This window comes from Dendrobates tinctorius, unplaced genomic scaffold (assembly GCF_039654945.1).
Source record: "Dendrobates tinctorius isolate UK_male_01 unplaced genomic scaffold, ASM3965494v1 ptg000162l, whole genome shotgun sequence".
NCBI lineage: Eukaryota > Metazoa > Chordata > Amphibia > Anura > Dendrobatidae > Dendrobates > Dendrobates tinctorius.
This window is the reverse complement of record NW_027361829.1, coordinates 67,701,787-67,722,572: the sequence shown is the minus strand read 5'-3', so window position 1 is coordinate 67,722,572 and position 20,786 is coordinate 67,701,787. Positions and strand designations below refer to the sequence as shown.

Here is a 20,786-nt window from a genome sequence, read left to right as displayed (position 1 = left end):
GAGCACAAAATTGCATATTATGTGACAATATAGGAGGATAAAGAGAATCAGGACGTAAAGACGTTGCTTGCAGGGAATCTGAAAGAGGAACCCACAATGCAATACTTCAACCTTTAATAAAATGCTGCTGATTATCAGAAAAATAAACTCTGTCTACAGATATAATCTATATGTATAGAGATATATTTATATGTGTTTGTACCTGAGTGTGTGTATATACTTTATATGAATATATATGTTTGTATATATATATATATATATATATATGATTATGTGTGCATATGTAGATACATTCAGTCACTATAACAATTTTAGTATACAAGCACTACCTTCTTAAAAAATAGTACAAATTGATAGACAGACAGACAGACAGACAGATAGATAGATAGATAGATAGATAGATAGATAATGATAACAAATAATTATAATGTCAAATATTCATCATAATAGGAAACTATCATAGCTGCACAGGTAAATCAATAGTTGACCCTATGTGACACCATGGAAAAATGTAACAATAGCATTATAATGTATATCTACTTGGCCTTATTATTCATATTTTCACAATATCAACATTATTATTGCAATCTATATTAGCAAAGTCCAAAATAAATGAGGGCCATCTCACAATTACAGAATGTTAGAAAAGAAAGGATTAATATGGAAAATAATTGCATAGATAGATAGATACTTATTCAATACCTATATTTGTCAGTAAAGCTGGAAATCCATACACTCAGAGTCGCTGAGACACACAAGTGATTTCTGCATGTACAAACATTTTGTTAAAAAGATAGAAAAGGGATTATTTCAAGCATTAAAGTTGAAGATGAAGACTGACAAACCATGTCCGTGTCCATCGGCCAATCTTCAGGCATAGAATGGAGAAATAAAGCTTCTTATTTGTGCCCTTCATTTCACTAGCGTCCCCGTCCTCTGCAGGGAGCCTTGTGAAAAATAAGAAAGTGTGCATTTTTCTCTTTTCTATCACCCTTTCCCAAAACCAAGATCTTTTTTTTCTCCCCATCTCTGATTTCATGCCAGAACGGTAAATGACATAACAAATAGTGCTTTTAATTGGAATGAAGCTAATGATTGTATATATACGGTATATATATATATTCACATTTTTTTTATTATGTTCATATATACTTGTTAAGAGTACTCAAATATTTAAAGAAAAATATATAAAATAATTTTTGATGCTTTGTGATTAAAACAATGATTTTACATTGTGTAAAACTGCACGCACCCGAATTTTATTTATTCAAAAATTAAAAAAGGTACCAAACATAAAGGCCTTTACCAATCGTGTAATTTATCCTATCATGGCATATATCACATTAGCATATATAAGCATGTAGTAAAGTTTTTCCTAAAAAAATTATGAAAAGCATTTCTATTATTAATTGTACACAAAAAGATTGATATTACGGTTTGCAATAAAATCTAATACTCCAATATGAAAACAGGTAGAACTTTACGATCACCTTTCCAGAATATTACGATTAGCAGTAACATTATTACAAAGTGTGGTAATAATTTACTAATATAAAATGGTATTATCCATACCAATTCATGTTGGCAGATGGAGAAACAGATCAGAATCTGGAGAAAAAGGTACAGATGGCAGGCCTTTTTCTTTTTCTATTGGAAGAAAGCCGAACAGTGAAAAGGTTTTGCAAGGGGCCTACACCGCACTGATAAATTGATAAGTCAAAGTGTGAACATTCCTCTAAGTCGCTGTATATGTTCCCATAGCTTAAGAATTAGACCGGGGATAAGCTCCATTTAATGTGGGTGCATGTGATCATCCTTTGTGGTATACCGACACAGTAGGATGCAATCCGTAGAAGAAAAAAAAGACTATCTGAAAAGAAACAATAATGAGATAAAAGGAAAAAAAGATATATGGGATTTCGACAACTAGGGAAAAAAAATATGCAAAAACTGCCGTATACATAGACTTATTGTTGGGTTTGTGATTTCTTGTTTTAATTCTAAGCTCGGCCTACTAAAAAAATAGCAGAGGTGTAAAATAAATGATAATTTACGTTCAAAAGTCAAAGGGTTAAAAGTGGAGTATAAAAATGATCAAAATTAATACGTTTATACAATAATAAAAAGCAAGAGATACAATAAGCCCTTGGATGTAATGATTGAATGTAGTGTGATTTATTGCACCGTATTAAATAAAGAGTAAAATACACCCAAAAACATATAGAGCAATATTGAGTTTATGATACAGTGCATATAGTAATTTGCATAGTATACAAAATATTGGCAAAATCAAAAACGATCAATCTATCGATCTATCTATATATACGTGTATATTGTATAAATTAGAAAATATATATATAAATTTATGTATATATATTTATATACATATATTGTGTTTTATTTATATAGCATACACATATGCATAGAAAGATTGAGATATATACACATATATCTGTGTGTGCGTAATAGTGTAGAGTCTTATATGCTTTTGTGTATAGTGCCCCGCATCCTAGATAATTGCTGTTTACGTTATCAAAGAAAATATCTAAAAAAAATTTAATATTGTATTTTTTAACTAAATTTACTCCTTTATAGAAAAACATGGATTCAGGCAAATTTATCATAAGATATTGTTAGAATTTATTCTGTAAAAAGGAAGCTATTGATTGTGGGCCCGTGTTGAGGAAGCAGAAAGCCAGAGATCAGGTTGGCAGTCAAAGCTTTGTGTTAACCCCCTCTCTGCTATAAAGAACTTGACATTGATTCAATAAGTGAGGCAGAACCCACTAGAAGAAACAAAATAAGAGGTTTAACCAGCCAGAACATTTCATTGGGTTTAGTCCGGTGTTTTGGCCACTTCATTGAGGCTAATAAAGACGTACGCCATAGAGCTGCTAGTGCTAGGAAGATATATAATAATGTACACAACTACTTCACTGCGCCTTATGATTTATAGGTTTTTCTTTACATTGAAGCTCCTCACTCTAACTTATTGTGAGTTGAATAATAAATGGGCAGAAGTTTCTTTAGAAAATAATTAAAGGTATAGTAAATCTTATTACATGCATATATGTATATACAACACCCAGTGTATATGATTCCGTGAAAAGCCTTCTTTCAATGTTACGTCTTTAGGAGCACAACCTTTATAATTAATATTTTTGTTCTGTCTGATACACAAGATGTTCTCATAATAGTCTTACAGGTTTCCTATATGTCATCTATACTGGCTCATTGTGTCGCAAAACCGTAAAGTAGGAAAAGACGCTGGTCTTCAGCATCAAGACAGGAGCATTAATACAATTATGAAAATATGCAATATTATGGATAATATTTATAGTGAATACTATACATTTGCGTTATTTGAATTTTCAAGGTACTAATATATGTATATAGCATGTTTTCATTTATATCTATACTTCAAAGTCTAGTGGAAAAATACAAAGTGAATATTTACACACCCAGATGTTTCAGCTTTGTTCAATTGAGCCTTCTTGAGTCTGGAAGAGTTATTGCAACCAAATCGTGTAAATATATTAAATATTAAGTGTGTCTCAAGTTCTACACGGCGTGGACCTGAGTGACAAAGGTAACATTACACTTACACGGCTGCAGCATTTTATATTTCGACACAATGTGTCCAAGAACATCAATTTGTAATCCCAACAAGTTTCCTACTGCCTTTCTATGAGACGAATAGGTATGTAAACTCTAAAGTAGATATTCTCTCTCTTATATAGTTACTGTTTTATGCTTAATTACCAGGATTTGTAATAATAACAGCATGTTATTAAATATATAAAGCTGTTGCCAAAAACAGAGGGATCGAAAAATTATTGTATCTATTTATAAGTGACTAGCCCAATATTGCTATCAATTTGACACCATCGGAAAACAACTACATTTCTAATGGATGGTCTATTGATTTTCCTATTGCTTTTGAATATTCTTATATTTTGTAGCAAAAACATTAACCATTGTCTGAAAAGCATTTATACATCCAACCAAAAAAAAAAATCGGTCGTAAATAAAGATCAAAAAGTACAAGAAATGTTTAAAAATCTCAGACAGCGCACCATGCAGGCAAAAATTATTGGGAAATACATTACATTATATGAAACATAAAAACATTCTTTTTATTTTGCTTTTAAAGTTTATTAAAAAATGAGTTGAAAATAATATTTGCCAATATGAAATTACAATTTGCTTGTCGTGAGCAAATATCTGGCTATCTGGATGCACAGAAAGGAAGCTTTCTACTGTATAGCCGTACATAGATTAGCCGTACATAGATCTGTATGTTTGGAAGGCCAAATGACAACACTGTATTTACTAAATATTAGAATTGGTAATTTTCCCCAAAAAACATCTCATAATCGATCAAGAAATCCAGATTTTGAGAAAGTTTTTAATCTTCTCTTCCATAGTCATATGTATTATATTTTGGCAAAAGAAACTGTTGAGTGCTGTGGACAGGTGATTCATTATATTTGATGTGACCTAGTTAAACCTAAGTTTCTTAGAATGTAACATATACATTTTATAAAATTTGATATGTAGCTAACGTGGATTATTCTACTTGCTGTAGAAAATTAGTTATTGAATTACTGTGATATAATGCTCTCTTACTGATGCAAGATGATGACGAGGATGAGTATTACTTGTGGTAGTAAGAGCATTTTATCGACCTGTATGTGTGAAATATTTATCCCTCTAAAATGTAGGGGCGACTGCGAAAAACACAATTAAAGACAAAAAAATGTTATGTGTTAGGTATTATGGAGTATGTACATATTAGGGTGATAGAATTTCTAGAATTTCACATTTTGATGATTGTTTTTAGTCAGTTTGCTATTATAAGATAGCTTATTATTATTATTATTTATTGTTATAGCGCCATTTAGTCCATGGCGCTTTACATGTGAGGAGGGGTATACATAATAAAAACAAGTACAATAATGTTAAACAATACAAGTCATAACTGGTACAGGAGGAGAGAGGACCCTGCCCGCGAAGGCTCACAATCTACAAGGGATGGGTGATAATACAGTAGGCGAGGGTAGAGCTGGTCGTGCAGCTTATCTTAGCTATGACTGTAATATGTATATATTAATACACAATCAATACATAATAAATATATAATAGGTTAATCTTTTACATTCCACATTTAAATAGATATTTCCCTGATACAATAACATACAATATTTTGCCAAATCTCTGATTAGATAGACAAACAGATAGATAGATAGATAGATATCCCAACAAATTGATGCAACACTCCAACATAGAAAGATAGAAAAATATTTAATAACCCACAGTTTCAATGGCGACGTTTTTGTCCAAATGATGACCTTTCTCAAGCCTTTGATCAAGATGTCACCATTATATTGGAGAGCTACCTCAATTTTTTGGGAAAGAATGGAGGATTGGTTGTGGCTGAGAGGACTTGCACCCTATGGCTGGTTCTACATCTACGATTTTATTGATAGATAGATAGATAGATAGATAGATAGATAGATTATAGAGTTGGTGCATATCTTGTTCCACATCTCCTTCCATCGGCCATGATAGTGGTCTGTGGCAGGTGCACAGAAATGAACCTACTTGATGATATCCACAGTTCTTCTTTTGAGTAGCCCACCTGGAACAACATCATCGGTGTGACGCATATGTGATGCCACGCAAGGTTGACTAATTAAATGAAAAGCAGTGGACATCAGCAGGTAAAAGTCGGTATTCCCATTCCTATGCACCCGCCACAGATCACTGTCATGACCGCTGGAATGGGCCGTGTGAGAAAAAATCATACCAAATCTAACAGATTGATAAATACTGTATAAGAAAAGCAGACAGCAAGTCAAAAGATTTTTTGATGAAAAAAGAGGACTTTATTAGCCCATCTGGTGTGGCAACATTTCAGCCTTTCTCAAGATAGATAGATAGATAGATAGATAGATGGATGGATAGATAGATAGATAGATAGATAGATAGATAGATAGATAATGTCATTATTTATTCCAATTTTATAGACATAGAAAAGTTTAGCTTTCATCAGAAAATATATTAATGGATAGTAATATGTGTATTATTTCATGATAATACAATTTACTTTCTTGGCATTCACTATGGCTTGAATATTCTGATGCCTTTAATTCTTTATATTCTTTATACAATGTGTTTTATAGGTGACTTGTTTGTTTTGAGAGGGATTGTCCATTTTTAATTAGTCACAGTTACATAGCAAAAATGATTTATAAGGTTGAACCTAAAAGAAGACAATATCCCTCCCTTTTTATTAACCAGCACCATTTCTTAAGTTTTCATTGTGCATTATTTGTTCAAGGGAAAAAAAGACTTCTATCCGATGATTCTATTGTACTTAGGTATTTACTGGTTTATTTCAGTTTTCAATAATGTCAACTGATGGAATAAGCCTAAAATTTTTTAGTAAGGCCATAATGTTACAGAAATTTCATTAAATATATTTCTATGTCAAAAAGAGCATTTCTAAACAACCTTTCCCTGGGATCACACTATCAGTAATATTTAGCATGGTCATTTCTTTCAGTTATAGCCAAGACTCCTTGCACAAATGATACATTTCACTGAGAGATGTATTGTTAGATCTCTTCTCCAATATAGAGTTTTAAAATAGCAAGATAGGAAGCTAAAGAAGGTATGGATGTTCACAGAAGGCGCCACTCTTCCATAAAGCTGGCCATACTCTAAATTCCAATAATCCACTATACAGCCGATCAGTCATTCTTTAGATAGCTCGTAATAATGATCCGATCATAACCCCACCACTCTGGACTGACAGAACAGTTCATACCGTTGCTTATCCAAATGCATTATATATGTACATTGGCAATTTTTGTCAACATTTCAATTAAAAGCTATGTTTTCATTTTGGTGACATTACAATCATTGATCCAGATCAAAGATATTCAAAGGTTAAAGAATAAAAAAAGCGATGAAAAATAAAAGTTGAAAATTTTTAAAAAAATGCTAATAAAAATTTGGTAAAAAAGAGTAAAATGAGTTGACATGAAGTATGCAGGCAATTTCAGCCGATGACAAGATTAAAAAAAAATCCAACTTGAGCAATAACCAAATGTCCACGCGAATGGGTAACGCTCATTGTTCGCAAGTTTTCTAAAATAATTTGCCGTAATGTCCAATTTCTGCATTTTTTTGCTGAAAGCCATTTAGTTCGTATAATATATACCCCAGGTTTTGGCACAGACTAAAATGTCAATTTTTTTTCTTTGATCACCAAATTTAGCAAACAATAGAAAAGTTAATATAGTACCTAAAGGTGACATAGTTTAGGCCATGCTTAATAAATCCACAAAACTAAATAAATGAACTGGACTATAAGCTGGTATATGTACAAAGTGTAAGAGCATGTTCACACTGTGGCCATTTCGCAGACAAAACTCAAGAAAAAACAAAATGAGCATATACAAATAAATAAGTAAATAGTAATAGTACATGTAAATAACATAGGTCACTCAGTTTTCATTATTTTGATTAAAAAAACATACAAGCCATCCTACAACGACAAGGTGTACCCATCAGGACTGTCATAACCTGTCTAGAATTAAAACCTTGGGTGGGTATCTCAGTTGGGTCCATGTTATTTACAAGTACTATTACTATTTACCTATTTACTTGCTGTAGGGTATTTTCTCATTTTATTGTTTTGGGGTTTTTTTTGTTTTGTCATTTAATAAAACAGGTGGAATTTGTGATAATTTGGGCACAATTATAATATATATATATATATATATATATTGCTCCAAAAAATAAAGGGAACACAAACAGCCTGTTGCAAATGAAATAGTGTTCCCTTTAATTTTTTGAGCAGTATATATATATATATCTATCTTATATATTTAATTCCACCCACTGCAAATTAGCCCAAAATATTAACAATAATAAAATTTGAATAATATCAATTGCAAATATCTCCAACAGCTCCCTATATGTAGCAAAGATCCAAATGGATAAATCAAGTCAGACAGGCTGCTCTGCTGAATAAACTAAATCTTCGCAGCATGGAAAATATGCTTTTTATTCACTTTTTACCGTAGTGTTCTGGGTTGGCTAGAATGTTAAGAGTATCTTTTACGTAGTCTTCCAAATCCTCTAATACTATACCCCCCAACTTTGTCAGCAGATGGCATGATAATGTTGGGGTTATTTTTCATGGACTGAACAGCCAATTTCTCTAGTTTAGTGAAATTATTGGTTGACCTTCTGTGTGCGCTATATTTCTTGTTTTTAAAATCACCTAAGGCCAAATCTAAAAAGGTGTCTACAAAATGACCTTGACTTTCAACTGTATAGAAAATTTACTTAGGCTAAACATTGACGTGAAAATCAATGGATGGAATGTGACATGGTTGAGGCTTATTTGACCAATATCACAAATATACTATATGTAGAATGGCATCCAAAGACACCAAACATAATGCGAGTAGGCCAGTGAGTATATGTGTGTGGTGTGTGTGTGTGGTGTGTGTGTGTGCGGTGTGTGTGCGTGGTGTGTGTGTGTATGCGTGCATGGTGTGTGTGTGTGCGTGGTGTGTGCGTATGGTGTGTGTGTGTGCGTGGTGTGTGTGCATGGTGTGCGTGGTGTGTATGTGTTTCAAAGAGTTTTGTGTTTGAACTAATTGCTACACTGGGTCATATTGCATAAGACATACATAACAGAAAATTTATACATGTACGAACACAATGTTCATACCATTGGGTTTCCGCCATAATGGGAGCAGCAATAGAATATATAGACTTGGTATTTCAAAAATATATTATGTTACAAATAAAATCTCCATTGTCTGCAGCACCAGACTAGATGTATTGCCAAGAAAAGAATATTTCCTAAAATACAAATTATTCTTCCCCTTCATTTATGAGAAACAACTTATTTTCAAAGGTTGTATTTCAAATATTTCATAAATGCCATAATTATATTTGTGTTCCAACTGATGAATGACTCTGTAAATGACTTTACTCATTCCAACCTATCCAACTAAACAATGTATTTGATTTCTGCGTGTTACTTAATAATATTGATTCCTCCAACTTTAAAAGTAAAATGAAACATTATAAAAAAAAGCGATAATCCAAACAAATCCGAAAGATACTGTAAAGTGTTTGCAACTTTGACAAGATAATATGGAATCTACCACTTAAAATGCATAGTAAAACTGACCCGGGCATATAGCGATCTATGAGTTCTGAAATATTCTATTGTGAGTCTTATTAAAAAATAGGCACAAATAGAAAAATTATGTAATGGTTCCCAGTAAAACACATGGCATATGTAAAGCAGAGAATCTTAGTATGCAAACAACAAGCTGAATGTCCGGAGTCCACAGTCAATATTTGTCTTTGGACATTTGTAAAAGTGGGTTTCGTAGTTTGCAAAGAAAGCTTAAGAACGTGCTAAGGCCATGGCTTTCTTCAATGTGATGACCAAGGGTAGAACAGATACTATAGGGACATTCATAAAAAGCTAATGAGTGTGTTAATGATGCCAAAATCACACCGCATAATCATTTGATTACGTGTCTTTTGTGTATTTGTTTTCAGCACATATAAATGATTTGCATTAACATAGAGGACAAATGGATCACAAATACTTCACCAGCCCCTCTAACAATAGCATTACTGAGCAAGTTCAGTTTCAGTGTCTGTTACTCCCACATCACTATAAATGACTCTATGGAGTCGCGCTGTTGAGTGATGTGTACAGAATACTGCAAATCTGTGGCTGCTGGAGGTGAAATGCAGGTCATTTATCAAAGTCCTGGGTTGGGGAGAAGGGATTTTTATAAGTCATAAATGTTAATGATTTGAAAGCAAAACTTTTTTATTCCCCATTCGGATCCCAGCATTACTTGTTGTACGGACAAAACAATATGTGTTTTAAGATTTTGTTTGTAATATAGTTTTAAATATCTTTGATTAGATATATTTCATGTTGTAATAAAAAAAGAGAGCAAAAAATATAATGCATAGATATATATACATCTACTTATCTATCTGCATAAATAAATACCGTAAATCTAAATATATATATACATATATGTATACATATATAGGCATATATGCCTATATATATATATATATATATATATATATATATATAAATAAAAATTCTCCTTTCATGTATAATTCTAACTGCAAGTAGAAAGATTCAGATCTGCGGATAACATTTTGCAATCATACATTGGGTTTTTATTTTGGCTATCTGTTACTATTCTTTTTTCTTTTATTCTTTTTAGATTTGTATTCTATATTGTGGAGTTTACATCTAAACTATTTATAATGGTGCTACATTCTGTTTTGAAAAGCCACATCTTTGACAGTAGTAGCATCAGTCTTCTCCCGAATTCTACATTACAAAACCCTTTTTATTTTCTTAAGCCACCGAGGTCAGTTTAGTCGCCTAAAGCAAACATATGTGTTTCATCGATAGGTCACTGGCATTAAAAGACCACACATAAGATAACTATCTAGTTTTCAGATAACTCCTCTATTTGTGTCCAAAAAGTGCAGGAATTTGTTTAAATCCATTTTTCAACCTCATAACTCTGATATAAAGGAAACATCTGAATTGACGTTGTGTCACCAAGGCTGTTCAATGTCCTCTGGTAGATCAATGGATTTTCTTTCTATTCTTAGGTATGGCAAATATTTGTTAGTTTGAAGTCTATTTTGATACATTAGGTTTATGTAGATTGTTATTTTAAATACTAATTTGAAAAGCAAACATTGGTAATTTTAAAAAGAAAATATATATTTTTAATGTGCTTGTGTTTATTTTAGGCAATTTCCATTGAGACAACCGATTTGGGTTCAAATTAAAATCTTATTACCGTAATTGCCTGTGTATAAGCAATACTTAAACGACATATCTATATAACTAGAATAATAGCATATTGCTTTATTATTGTGCTAAGTATTGATGGATTTCTGTAACGTTTATTATGAAGAATTATATAGTAAAAATAATTATTGATAGATTAAGACAGCATCTAAACAGACAATAGCAGCATAGTGTCTGACCCCGAAACAATAGTCATGACAACATCAAATACTTATAAAATTAGTAAGATCAAAAAATGGGGTTGATATTGTTAACCCTATAAGCTAAATATGGAATACAGTATATGATTGTGCGAGTAAAAGCTTCACAATGCACAAGTTATCAAACTTCAAAAACAGAATTCTTACAGTCAAAGTCATTATGGAAAAACAAAGAGATACATTCTAAAATGTAGTGATATTATTAAAGAGATCAAAAAATGCATAAATTAGACTTCGTAAAAGTGGCACTAAGTAAAATTCACAACAATAAAACTCGAGCTGTATTGACCTTGAAAAAACATACAATAATTCTATGTGTTATTGAGACTGTATGCTTACTATGATAAAAGCCACGAGCTTGGGAAAGAAAGGTCATCAGAGGTAAGAAACTAAGAATTGTATGAGTAAGTAAGGCACATGAGCATTGTTAGCTGCAATCTCTTTTTACAGCAGCAATATTAGAGGCAATAAAAATGCAAAATGTATCTCTAGTTATATGGTGAACACTTTCCTTTTTCCCAAAGTTTGGCAGTTTCTAAAACTATATTGCAAAAACTTTACATTTTTATGGGAATAAGGCAAAATGAAAGCTATTTCCAGCCCGAACACACACAAACTAGGAATAGTAAATGGCTAAATCTCTGCAATACTTTCCACTCTAGTGCTGACAACACGACAATACCATGTCATTACCTCAAACTGTTTCTAATTTGTACCTGCAGATGCAAACTGTGGCCCACAAACTAATACACCCAGGAGCTAGAGAAAAGAATACATGCAGCAAGTCTCAATGTTTACAGCATAGCTGGCAAAGAGGAGATAACAATTATTCTGAAACATAAAGTAACCAGCAATTTCCCACTGACATCCCTAATACTGCAAGTGTAGGTGAACAGCAGAAAAAAGTGATAAAAGTACCTCCACCAGCCGGCATCACAGCCTCCTTCTCAACACTGTGTACCAGGACACAGCTTAAAATTTCATATTTGTGCCACTTGCAACATGTTTTAAATGCAGGAACTATGTGCATTTTCAACATTGAAGAAATCAGCTTACTATCTCACACTGTGTTTTCATTTGTATTATAGAAGAAGAGGAGTCACATGACACTGACCCCCAACTGAGCGATCACAATAGGAAAGGCCCTATAAGCCAAAAAACCTCAGCAGTGAACAAAACTAACTCAGATAAAAGCTTGGTTCTAAAAAAGATCTAGTAAAAAAACATTCCTGTTCTACCAATACTTCAAACATATCAAAAGTGCATTGAAACATAGCGTAGGACTACAGCAGACAGTATTTGCCTATTACAAACCTTAAGTATAAAGTTACAAAAATAATGACTGAAAACTCAGCGAATTTAAAATATAGAATAGTGAATTTCAATCTGCTCATACAATTACCTATGACCAATTTACTGTAGTATTGAGGAAAGTCTAACCTTTTTTGGACTACTATTCTAGCCGGTGTTCTTGTTAATAAGAGAGTAATATTTTATATGCAATATAAATAAAGCAATAAATTGAGAAAAAAAAGTTTTGAATTAATTTTAATCAAGTTTCATAAACCAATGATCAGTTATTGACCTGACAACCAATGCGTCCTACTTTGTCATACTAAAAGGGGGTTTTTATTTTCCAACTTTATAAAATAGTATTCAGAAATTCTTATATGTTTACCCTTTAAATTAAAAGCAGCTTCCTGCCTCCAATGACTTAGATTCCACCCACTTCCTGTTGTCAGAAAATCTCAACCCCTACCTAACAAGACTGTCAAATGTCAAAGGTAAGTAAATTTATTTTTTTATTTTTTTTTTTAACATTGTACTATTTACAGATAAATAACCAAAAAAACTCTTAATTAAGAACACTTTAACCATCTTTTATTTATAGGGCATCAGCATATTTTAAAGCTGTTACAATGTATTTATTCACATTAATCCCTGCCCTATAGAATGTAAAATCCACCTATTTTATTGCTGACAAACTCGTGCTAAACACAGATTAGGGCCCATTTTCATGGATAGGTTAGAGTTGAGAAAGTCAGAGGTGGCATGATAGAAACATTTAATTATATAAAGGGCATTATAGAGTTCAAGAGGGCAGCATCTTTAAACATAAGAGGATTTTTAGGACAAAGGCACATAACATTAAGTTAGAGAGAGACTTAAAGGAAAGAAAGAAAAATAATAACTAAATAAGATAATCTTTACCCATACAACTCCATCGAAAATCCGTAAAGAGCAAACCATCGTCCACACATAAAACCTTAGATATACAAAAAGCATATTTAGACTATACCATTGGCAAGTCAATTGTGAATTCAACTGTGTTATTTGTTTTATTATATGACATTATGTGTTGTTGTTAGTATTCTGATTAATTACTACTATTTGCTGCATATTTATTTTCATGACAAGATGGAGGCAGTCTCAGAGAAGGCAATAAAAGGCCACATAAAAGTGAGGGACATAAAAAATCAAATTCTTTTGCAGAAAATCGGACTAAAAACTGTCCACAATTATGCAAAGAAAGTATTAACCATAAAAGCAGACTAGGTCCTCTTCAATCACTCAGTCACATTGTAACATATGGTTTAAAACGCAATCTTTGGTTTGGAGCTTAGCTTTACTCTTGAGATTTTCCTAATCCTCCAGGACGGATGCAGTCAATACTGATTATTTAAAGGAAAGAAGTACAGTAGACTACTATTGACTACATTAGCACAGAAGAATATCAAAGGTTTTATATATAAATAGTTATTATATTATTTAATACGAATTACGTTTTCATACACTTCACCTGGGTTTATACTTGTAATATTGTTTTCATATTTATGTTATGCAAGTTTGTCATTTTTGTTGATGCCAATACCAAGAGCTCAAGAGCATGGCTGTAAGGAGGTTTTGTGAATTTTTCGCATATGCTCCTTTGTAATACAATACAGCCTATGAATAACCTGCCAACATTGAAGTCAATATACACAACATGGTAACATTGTGATCGTTGCTCTTATTTATGAGCGCAGCATTAAACATTAAAAAATGGGAAAAAAATCAACTATTGCTTAAGTTAAGTTTTTATGTTAAATGTATGTTTAAAAAAAAGAGAATTTTTTTAATTTTCCATTTCACTCTCTATAAGAAAAAATACAGCAAAAAATGAAATCTTGCCATTTTCTTCCTGTCCACTAGGCCTAATAATACTTCTAGTTCTGTGCAGATGACCTTACTCTCTGCACATTGACTGATAACACCTCTAGAGTGAGATAAGTATAAGAAATAAGACAGGATCCACCAATCATAATATATAATGTTACAGCTCTCCTTTTCCCCTCCCTTCACAATGACCTATGCCCAGATTAAAGCTTCCTCAATTTACAGTGGCTTCCAAAAGTATTTACCCCCTCTCCCCTTGACGTTTAACCTATTATGTTACATTACAACTTGTGTTTAAATATTTTTGTAATCCGACTTGTGTGTAATGCATCAGCACTAAATAGTCTAAGTTAGTGAAGTAAGAAATATATAGGCAGAAACTAAATTTATGGGATCAAATAACTAAAAATTGGTGTAGCAACACAGCATTATATCTGAATTATCCAGATGTATTATTTCAGTAGGCCCAGGGACATGAGCTAAAGTTTATGTGAGAATTTTAATGTTGACTCTTATTGTCACTGAATTATTGCTCAATGGCTGCAATTTGTTGACTGGCTGCAGATTAGCTATTGTATCTGTACTAGTATTGCAGTCCTAGAATTGTTCCACTATCTTTGGGAAACAAAGGCACAATGCTTGTTAATGTGCTGATGACCCATCGGTGCTCTGCAAATATGAAGGATAATCTATGCATGTTGTTTAAATACTCCAGCAGTGATGGTTGGCCTCCTTTCACTTTCCTCCAAGCTTGAGGAGGAATGCCGGAATGAGAAGTTGTGAACTATAAAAAGGAGAATCTGTGTTTAGAGGGTCTCTACTTTACAGTAGCCATGGCATCATGGCTCCGACTGCAGAAATGCAGAGCTGCTTCACTGAATATCACTGAACCCTCAAATACATTTAGAGAATCCAGGTTGGGACAATCAAGTCACCTGGCCTCAAACATCAATGGACTGTCAGCTTCTTAAGCTGGTCATTACCTCCTCTCTGTGGGGGCCCGCGAAAAGCAGGGAACCACTGGTGAGGGTACTCGGCCCTGGAAGCAGCTCTATGCCCGGTGAGTCAACAAAAGAGTGAGACTCTGTAATTTGCACCATCTTGCGTATTTGCTGGGACTGTTCTAGATGCTATTCTGTGTTGGTGGTTGATTCAATTATTGCCACACTATTTTACCCATACCCTGTGTTGCCTGAGTAGTGTTCTGCCCACAGGGAGAGAGAGTGGGCATTCAGTGGTATGAGCCCTGGTCCATGCAGTTTTTCTAAAGACAGCTGGCCCAGCACCCACTAACCTTGTGTCTCTACAATTGGCATGTGCATATGTATTCAACCCCTTTTGCCATTAAGTCCCTAAAAATATCTCATGCAAGTAATTACCTTCCAACGCATAGTGAAAGGAACTCCAGCTGTGTGCAATCTAAGTGTCACAGGGTCTATCAGTATATACACACCTTTTCTGCAAGGCCACAGAGGCTGCAACACAATTAAGCAAGAGACACCACTAACCAAACTACACCATGAAGGCCAGGAAGATCTCCAAACAAGCCAGGGACAAAGTTGTTGAGAAGTACAAGTCAAGGTTGGGTTATAAAAAAAATCCCAATCTCTGATAATCCCCTGGAGCACCTTCAAATTCATTATCATCAAATGGAAAGAACGTGGTACCACAACAAGAATGCCAAGAGAGGGCCACCAACCAAAGTTCTCACCCCAAGCAAAGAGAGCATTAATCAGAGAGGCTGTAAATAGACCAAAAGTAACCCTGAAGGATCTGCATATTTCCCATGCAGAAACTGGAGTATCTGTCTGTGAAGGATCCACACCTCAATATTACGTCAATGTAATCACATGGTAAGGTCTCCCCACTTGTACCAAAGTGACATTCCGCACCCCTGGGACACATAAGGTCAGCTTGGCAAAGTTTTACATAGACATTCCCTGTCCACACAGGCCCAGTGAGGCACAGGTAGTGAGAGGATACGGCCCACGCAGTCTCTGACATGGCACCACACTCGCCCACAGCGCTGACAGGCTGAGAGGCCCCTTTCACTAGCACCAGTGAAACAACACCACCAGTTCCTCGTTTGATATGCACCTGGTCCGTTAACAGGTTTACACCTGGCCAGCTCGGGTAGCATGGGAAATTAAACAAAAAAATGGACGTGTGGATTCGTAGATCGAGATAAAAGAGCAGCCCAAGGTTAAATTATATATTTAGTCATCTTAAGGGCACACTAAACAATACACTATATCACTATATACATGATGGTCATACATATACAATGGTCAGATATTCAAAAAAGGTGAAGTACACCAGATATAAGCAGGTATTATGAGTCAGTTACCTCTGGGGAGGGGCTTCCACATGGAAGGCTTGCAGTCCCCTCTATTCCTGGACTTTTCCTCACACAATATGTCGTCGCGACCTCCCCAGAGAAAAATGCCCTAGGCTGAGCTCTGCAGGAACATTTAACCCCTCTTGGTCACCTGCCTCCTGCCCTCTGGGCTGAATCTAAATCTTATCCTCTTGCCTCTGCGGCTGCAAAAACTCCAAAACCTATGAAAGATTATAACTCCATTCTGGACGGTCCTAAGGCTCCGGTTCTGGCGCCTTTGGATCCGTCCGGGCTCCTGCTACGCATTAAGACCAAACACAGCTTTGCTATCTGGTTGCTACTGGCTGTTCTGGGTATCTCCTCACCTCTAGGTTCTAGGATGGATTGAGACCCAGCCGGACATTCGCCATGTCCTGGGGATCTTGGAATTATAATTGTTGTGTGGCCAGGACATACAATAAGCCCATATTCTCCTCACAAAATCCTAGTTGTCTGAACAAAGCAATTTTGACTACATGGTCTCCACACAGCAGCAAGCCTTTTGTTCTACTCTGAGCTGGACAAGGTGTCAGGTCTGTCACTCACAGCCCTTTGACTTGTGACCCCCCTACTGCTGGCTGGTGTTCTTTTACAGCTGCACACTGAAGGGATTTTTAGAAGTCCATGCCAAATAGGATACAAATAATTGACATGGAATTATATCTCCAATATTCTTCACACTGTCCATATGACCACAGTAAGCCATATGCTACATAAAGGTAGCCTTTATAGAAGAGTGGGCAGAAAAAAACCTTAACTTACACACAAAAATTGTGAGGCTCATTTTGAATTTGCCAAAAGATTTGGTAAACTGCACAAAAGTATGGAGGAAGGTACTGTGGTCAGATGAGGCCAAAATTGGCCTCCAAGGTAAACACTATTTCTGGTGACAAACCAACAATGCTCATCCCCCCAAGAACACCATCCCCACAGTGAAACATTGTAGAGGCAGCATCATGCTGTGGGGATGTTTCTTGTCAGTAGAGCCAGAGAAAATTGTTTGAGTCAAGGGGAAGATGGAAGATGTGAAGTACAGGGATATTCTTTAGCAAAAGCTGTTTCAGTCTGTCAGTGATTTGAGACTGGAATGGAGGTTTTGGCATAGCCTAGTCAAAGCCCAGACCTTAGTCCAGTTAAGAATCTGTGATCAGACTTGAAGACTGCTGTTCATCTGAGGAAACCATTAACTTGAAGGAGCTAGAGCACTTTTGCTTTGATTAATGGGCAAAAATCCCAGTGGCAATATGTGGAAAGCTCATAGAGACTTATCCAAAGTGACATGCAGCTGTAATTGCAGCATAAGGAGGCTGTATAACGTACTTACCTTTGGGCGGACTGAATAGTTATGAATACTGAAGTATTCAGTTATTTTGTTCTATGGTTTACTTCACAATAAAAAGAAAAACAAATGTTGACAGTTGTAGGCATGTTCTTTGCAGGTTGTGAGGTAGTAAAAGACAAAAAATGCCAAGGGGGAGGGTGAAGACTTTTGCCAGCCGCTGTATAGTTTTCTACAAAACAGTACAGTAGTATTTGCAATAAAATGTGTTTTTTTAAGTCTGTGACAGTAGCCAAACAGAATAATAATAATTTCATTTCTATAGCGCCAACATATTCTGCAGCACTTTACATTTTAGAGGGGACTTATACAGACAATAAAATGCATTACAGAATAGCAATAATCACATAAATCAACAGATACTAAGAGGATTGAAGGCTCTGCTCATAAGCATAAAATCTATAGAACCTTAGAAAAAAACAATATAAATCTAGTATCATAATCGCACCTGCTCGAAGAATAAAGGCATCTCATCACTTATACTACACGAGAAGCAGCATAAAAACTAAATAAAACCAATTCCTTCATTCAGACTACAGTATTGCTCAGTTCCTCAGCTTATCCTGGGCTCTGTGCTGAGCGCTTGCACTAGGGGTTTCCGTAAATCTTTAAAAAAAATGTGATTCAGATGTAACCCCCGGAGGAAGTTTCCATAAAATGAAGCAGATGAAGGCACTGTGGACGCCGCCTGCTTGCCTATGATCTGGTGCTGTCCAACTTTTCAGGTGTGCATAAAAGCATGATCGGCCATGGTTTTGTGCACTTCTGAAAAGAAGGACAATGCTGAAAAGAGGTCAGACAGAGTCCAGAGTAACTCTGCTGCTTCATTATTGTAAATGGATACCTTGGGAGTTTCATCTTGTCACCAGGAGATTTAGATGTAAACCCCAAAGTAAGTGCTCAGCGTGGAGCACCAGATAAATGTTATCTAAAATGTTATGTAAAATATTCCCCTGCAAAAGAAATTCAGCAAATTCTGCACTCCCAAATCCTCCCTCTTAATGAGCTACAGTGGGCCACATTTAGTGTCAACGTTTGTCATTTCTGTAGTTAAGACAGCACGCCTAATTTTGGGATGTGTGTCTCGAAAAGCATGAGCTGGGCACTACAATGTACTGGTTACAGTAGAAATTCCACGGCACATGCAGGGATTGCCTGTTTGTTTGGTAATCCCTGCATGTGCTGTGGCTGTCTACCACAGCAAAACATGCAGCTGCAGGGGCTCGAATATATTATCCAAGTACGCCCAAGATACTCAGATAACACCAAGCATGCTCGGATAACATTATCCGAGCACAGTCACTCATCACTAGTCACTACAATGTACTGGTCACTACAATGGCAGTTTGCAATTTTTACTCAGCAATATCCACTGCTTCTTGTTTCTGGAAAACACCCACAGAGTCAAAATCATCATTACGTTTGTAGATAAATTCCCAAAGGGATATAATTTTAAAAATGGGGTCACTTGAGGGGGGATTCTGCTTTTCTAGCACTTACGGGCTCTGTATACAGTCTGCAAACTATTCTAGGAAAAACTGCACTTCAGGCGACAAATAGTGCCCTGTCCCTCCCGAGTCTCTCTGTATGCTTAACAGTATTGTACAGCCACATATGGGGCATGTCTACATTCACCAAAAATTGTGGGACATATTTTGGTGCCATTTTTGCCCATTTTCACATGTGAAAATGCAAAATCTGGGGTTAAAACAACATTTTGGTGGTAAAAATGTAATTATTTGTCTTCACTGCCAAATGGTACAAATTTCTGTCACACCTGTGATGTCAATATGATCACTGCACCCGTAAATGAATTAATTGAGAAGTGGAGTTAGTAAAATGGTGTCACTTATGGAGGGTTCTGCTGTTCTGGCACCTCAGAGGCTCAGCCAATGTCACATGGCACCCTCAAACCAGTCCAGCAAAATCTGAACTCCAATATGGTGATTCTTCCCTTCTGACCTTTGAATTGTACCTCAAAAGTACTTTTAGGCCATATATAGGGTGAGTTTCTCTCAAGAGAAACTACACAACAATTTTTTTGCATCCATTTTGTCTTGTTACCCTTGTGAAAATAAAAAATGAGGATAAAATAACATTTTTGAGGGCAAAAAAAAGGTGATTTTTTTATTTCCATGGCTCTTTCATAAACTTCTGGAAGGCATCTTGGGGTTCAAGGTTCTCACCACACATCTAGATACATTCCTTGAAGGATTTGGTTTCCAAAAGGGGGTCACTTATAGCAGATTTCCACTGTTTAGGCATATCAGGGGCTGTTCCAATGCAACATGACACTAGCAGACAATTCCATCAAAGTCTGCGTTCTAAAACATCACTACTTCCTTTCTGAGGCCTGCCATGCACCAAAACAGTAGTTTTTCCCCACATATTGGGTATCTGAGTACTCATGATAAAATGCACAATAAATATTGGGGTCGACTTTCTCCTATTAGCCTTGTGGCAATAAAAAATTTGGAACTAAAATAACATTTTTGTGGGAGAAATTTGTTTTTTTTTTCATTTTCATGACTCTACATTATAAACTTCTGTGAAGCTCCTTGGGATTCAAGGTTTTCACCAGACATCTAGATGCATTCCTTGAAGGGTCTATTTTCCAAAATGGTGTCACTTGTGGAGGGTTTCCACTGTTTAGGCACATTAGAGGATCTCCAAATGCAACATGGCATCCACTAATTATTTCAGCAAATTTTGCATTCAGTTAAATGGCGCTCTTTCCCTTCTGAGCTCTGCCATGCACCCAAACAATAATTTTCCTCCACATATTAGATATTGGAGTACTCAAGAGAAACTCCA

At 35.2% G+C, this 20,786-nt stretch overlaps 1 long non-coding RNA gene across 1 annotated transcript in view; it reads right to left on the bottom strand.

Annotated features, from left to right (window-relative positions):
* Nucleotides 1–12,143, bottom strand: part of LOC141052781 (uncharacterized) — a 154,506-nt gene extending 142,363 nt beyond the window's left edge. Inside the window, exon 1 of the long non-coding RNA XR_012220889.1 lies at nucleotides 12,019–12,143. This is a non-coding gene — a long non-coding RNA (uncharacterized lncRNA). The remainder of the gene's footprint in view (nucleotides 1–12,018) is intronic.
* Nucleotides 12,144–20,786: the final 8,643 nt, after the last annotated feature.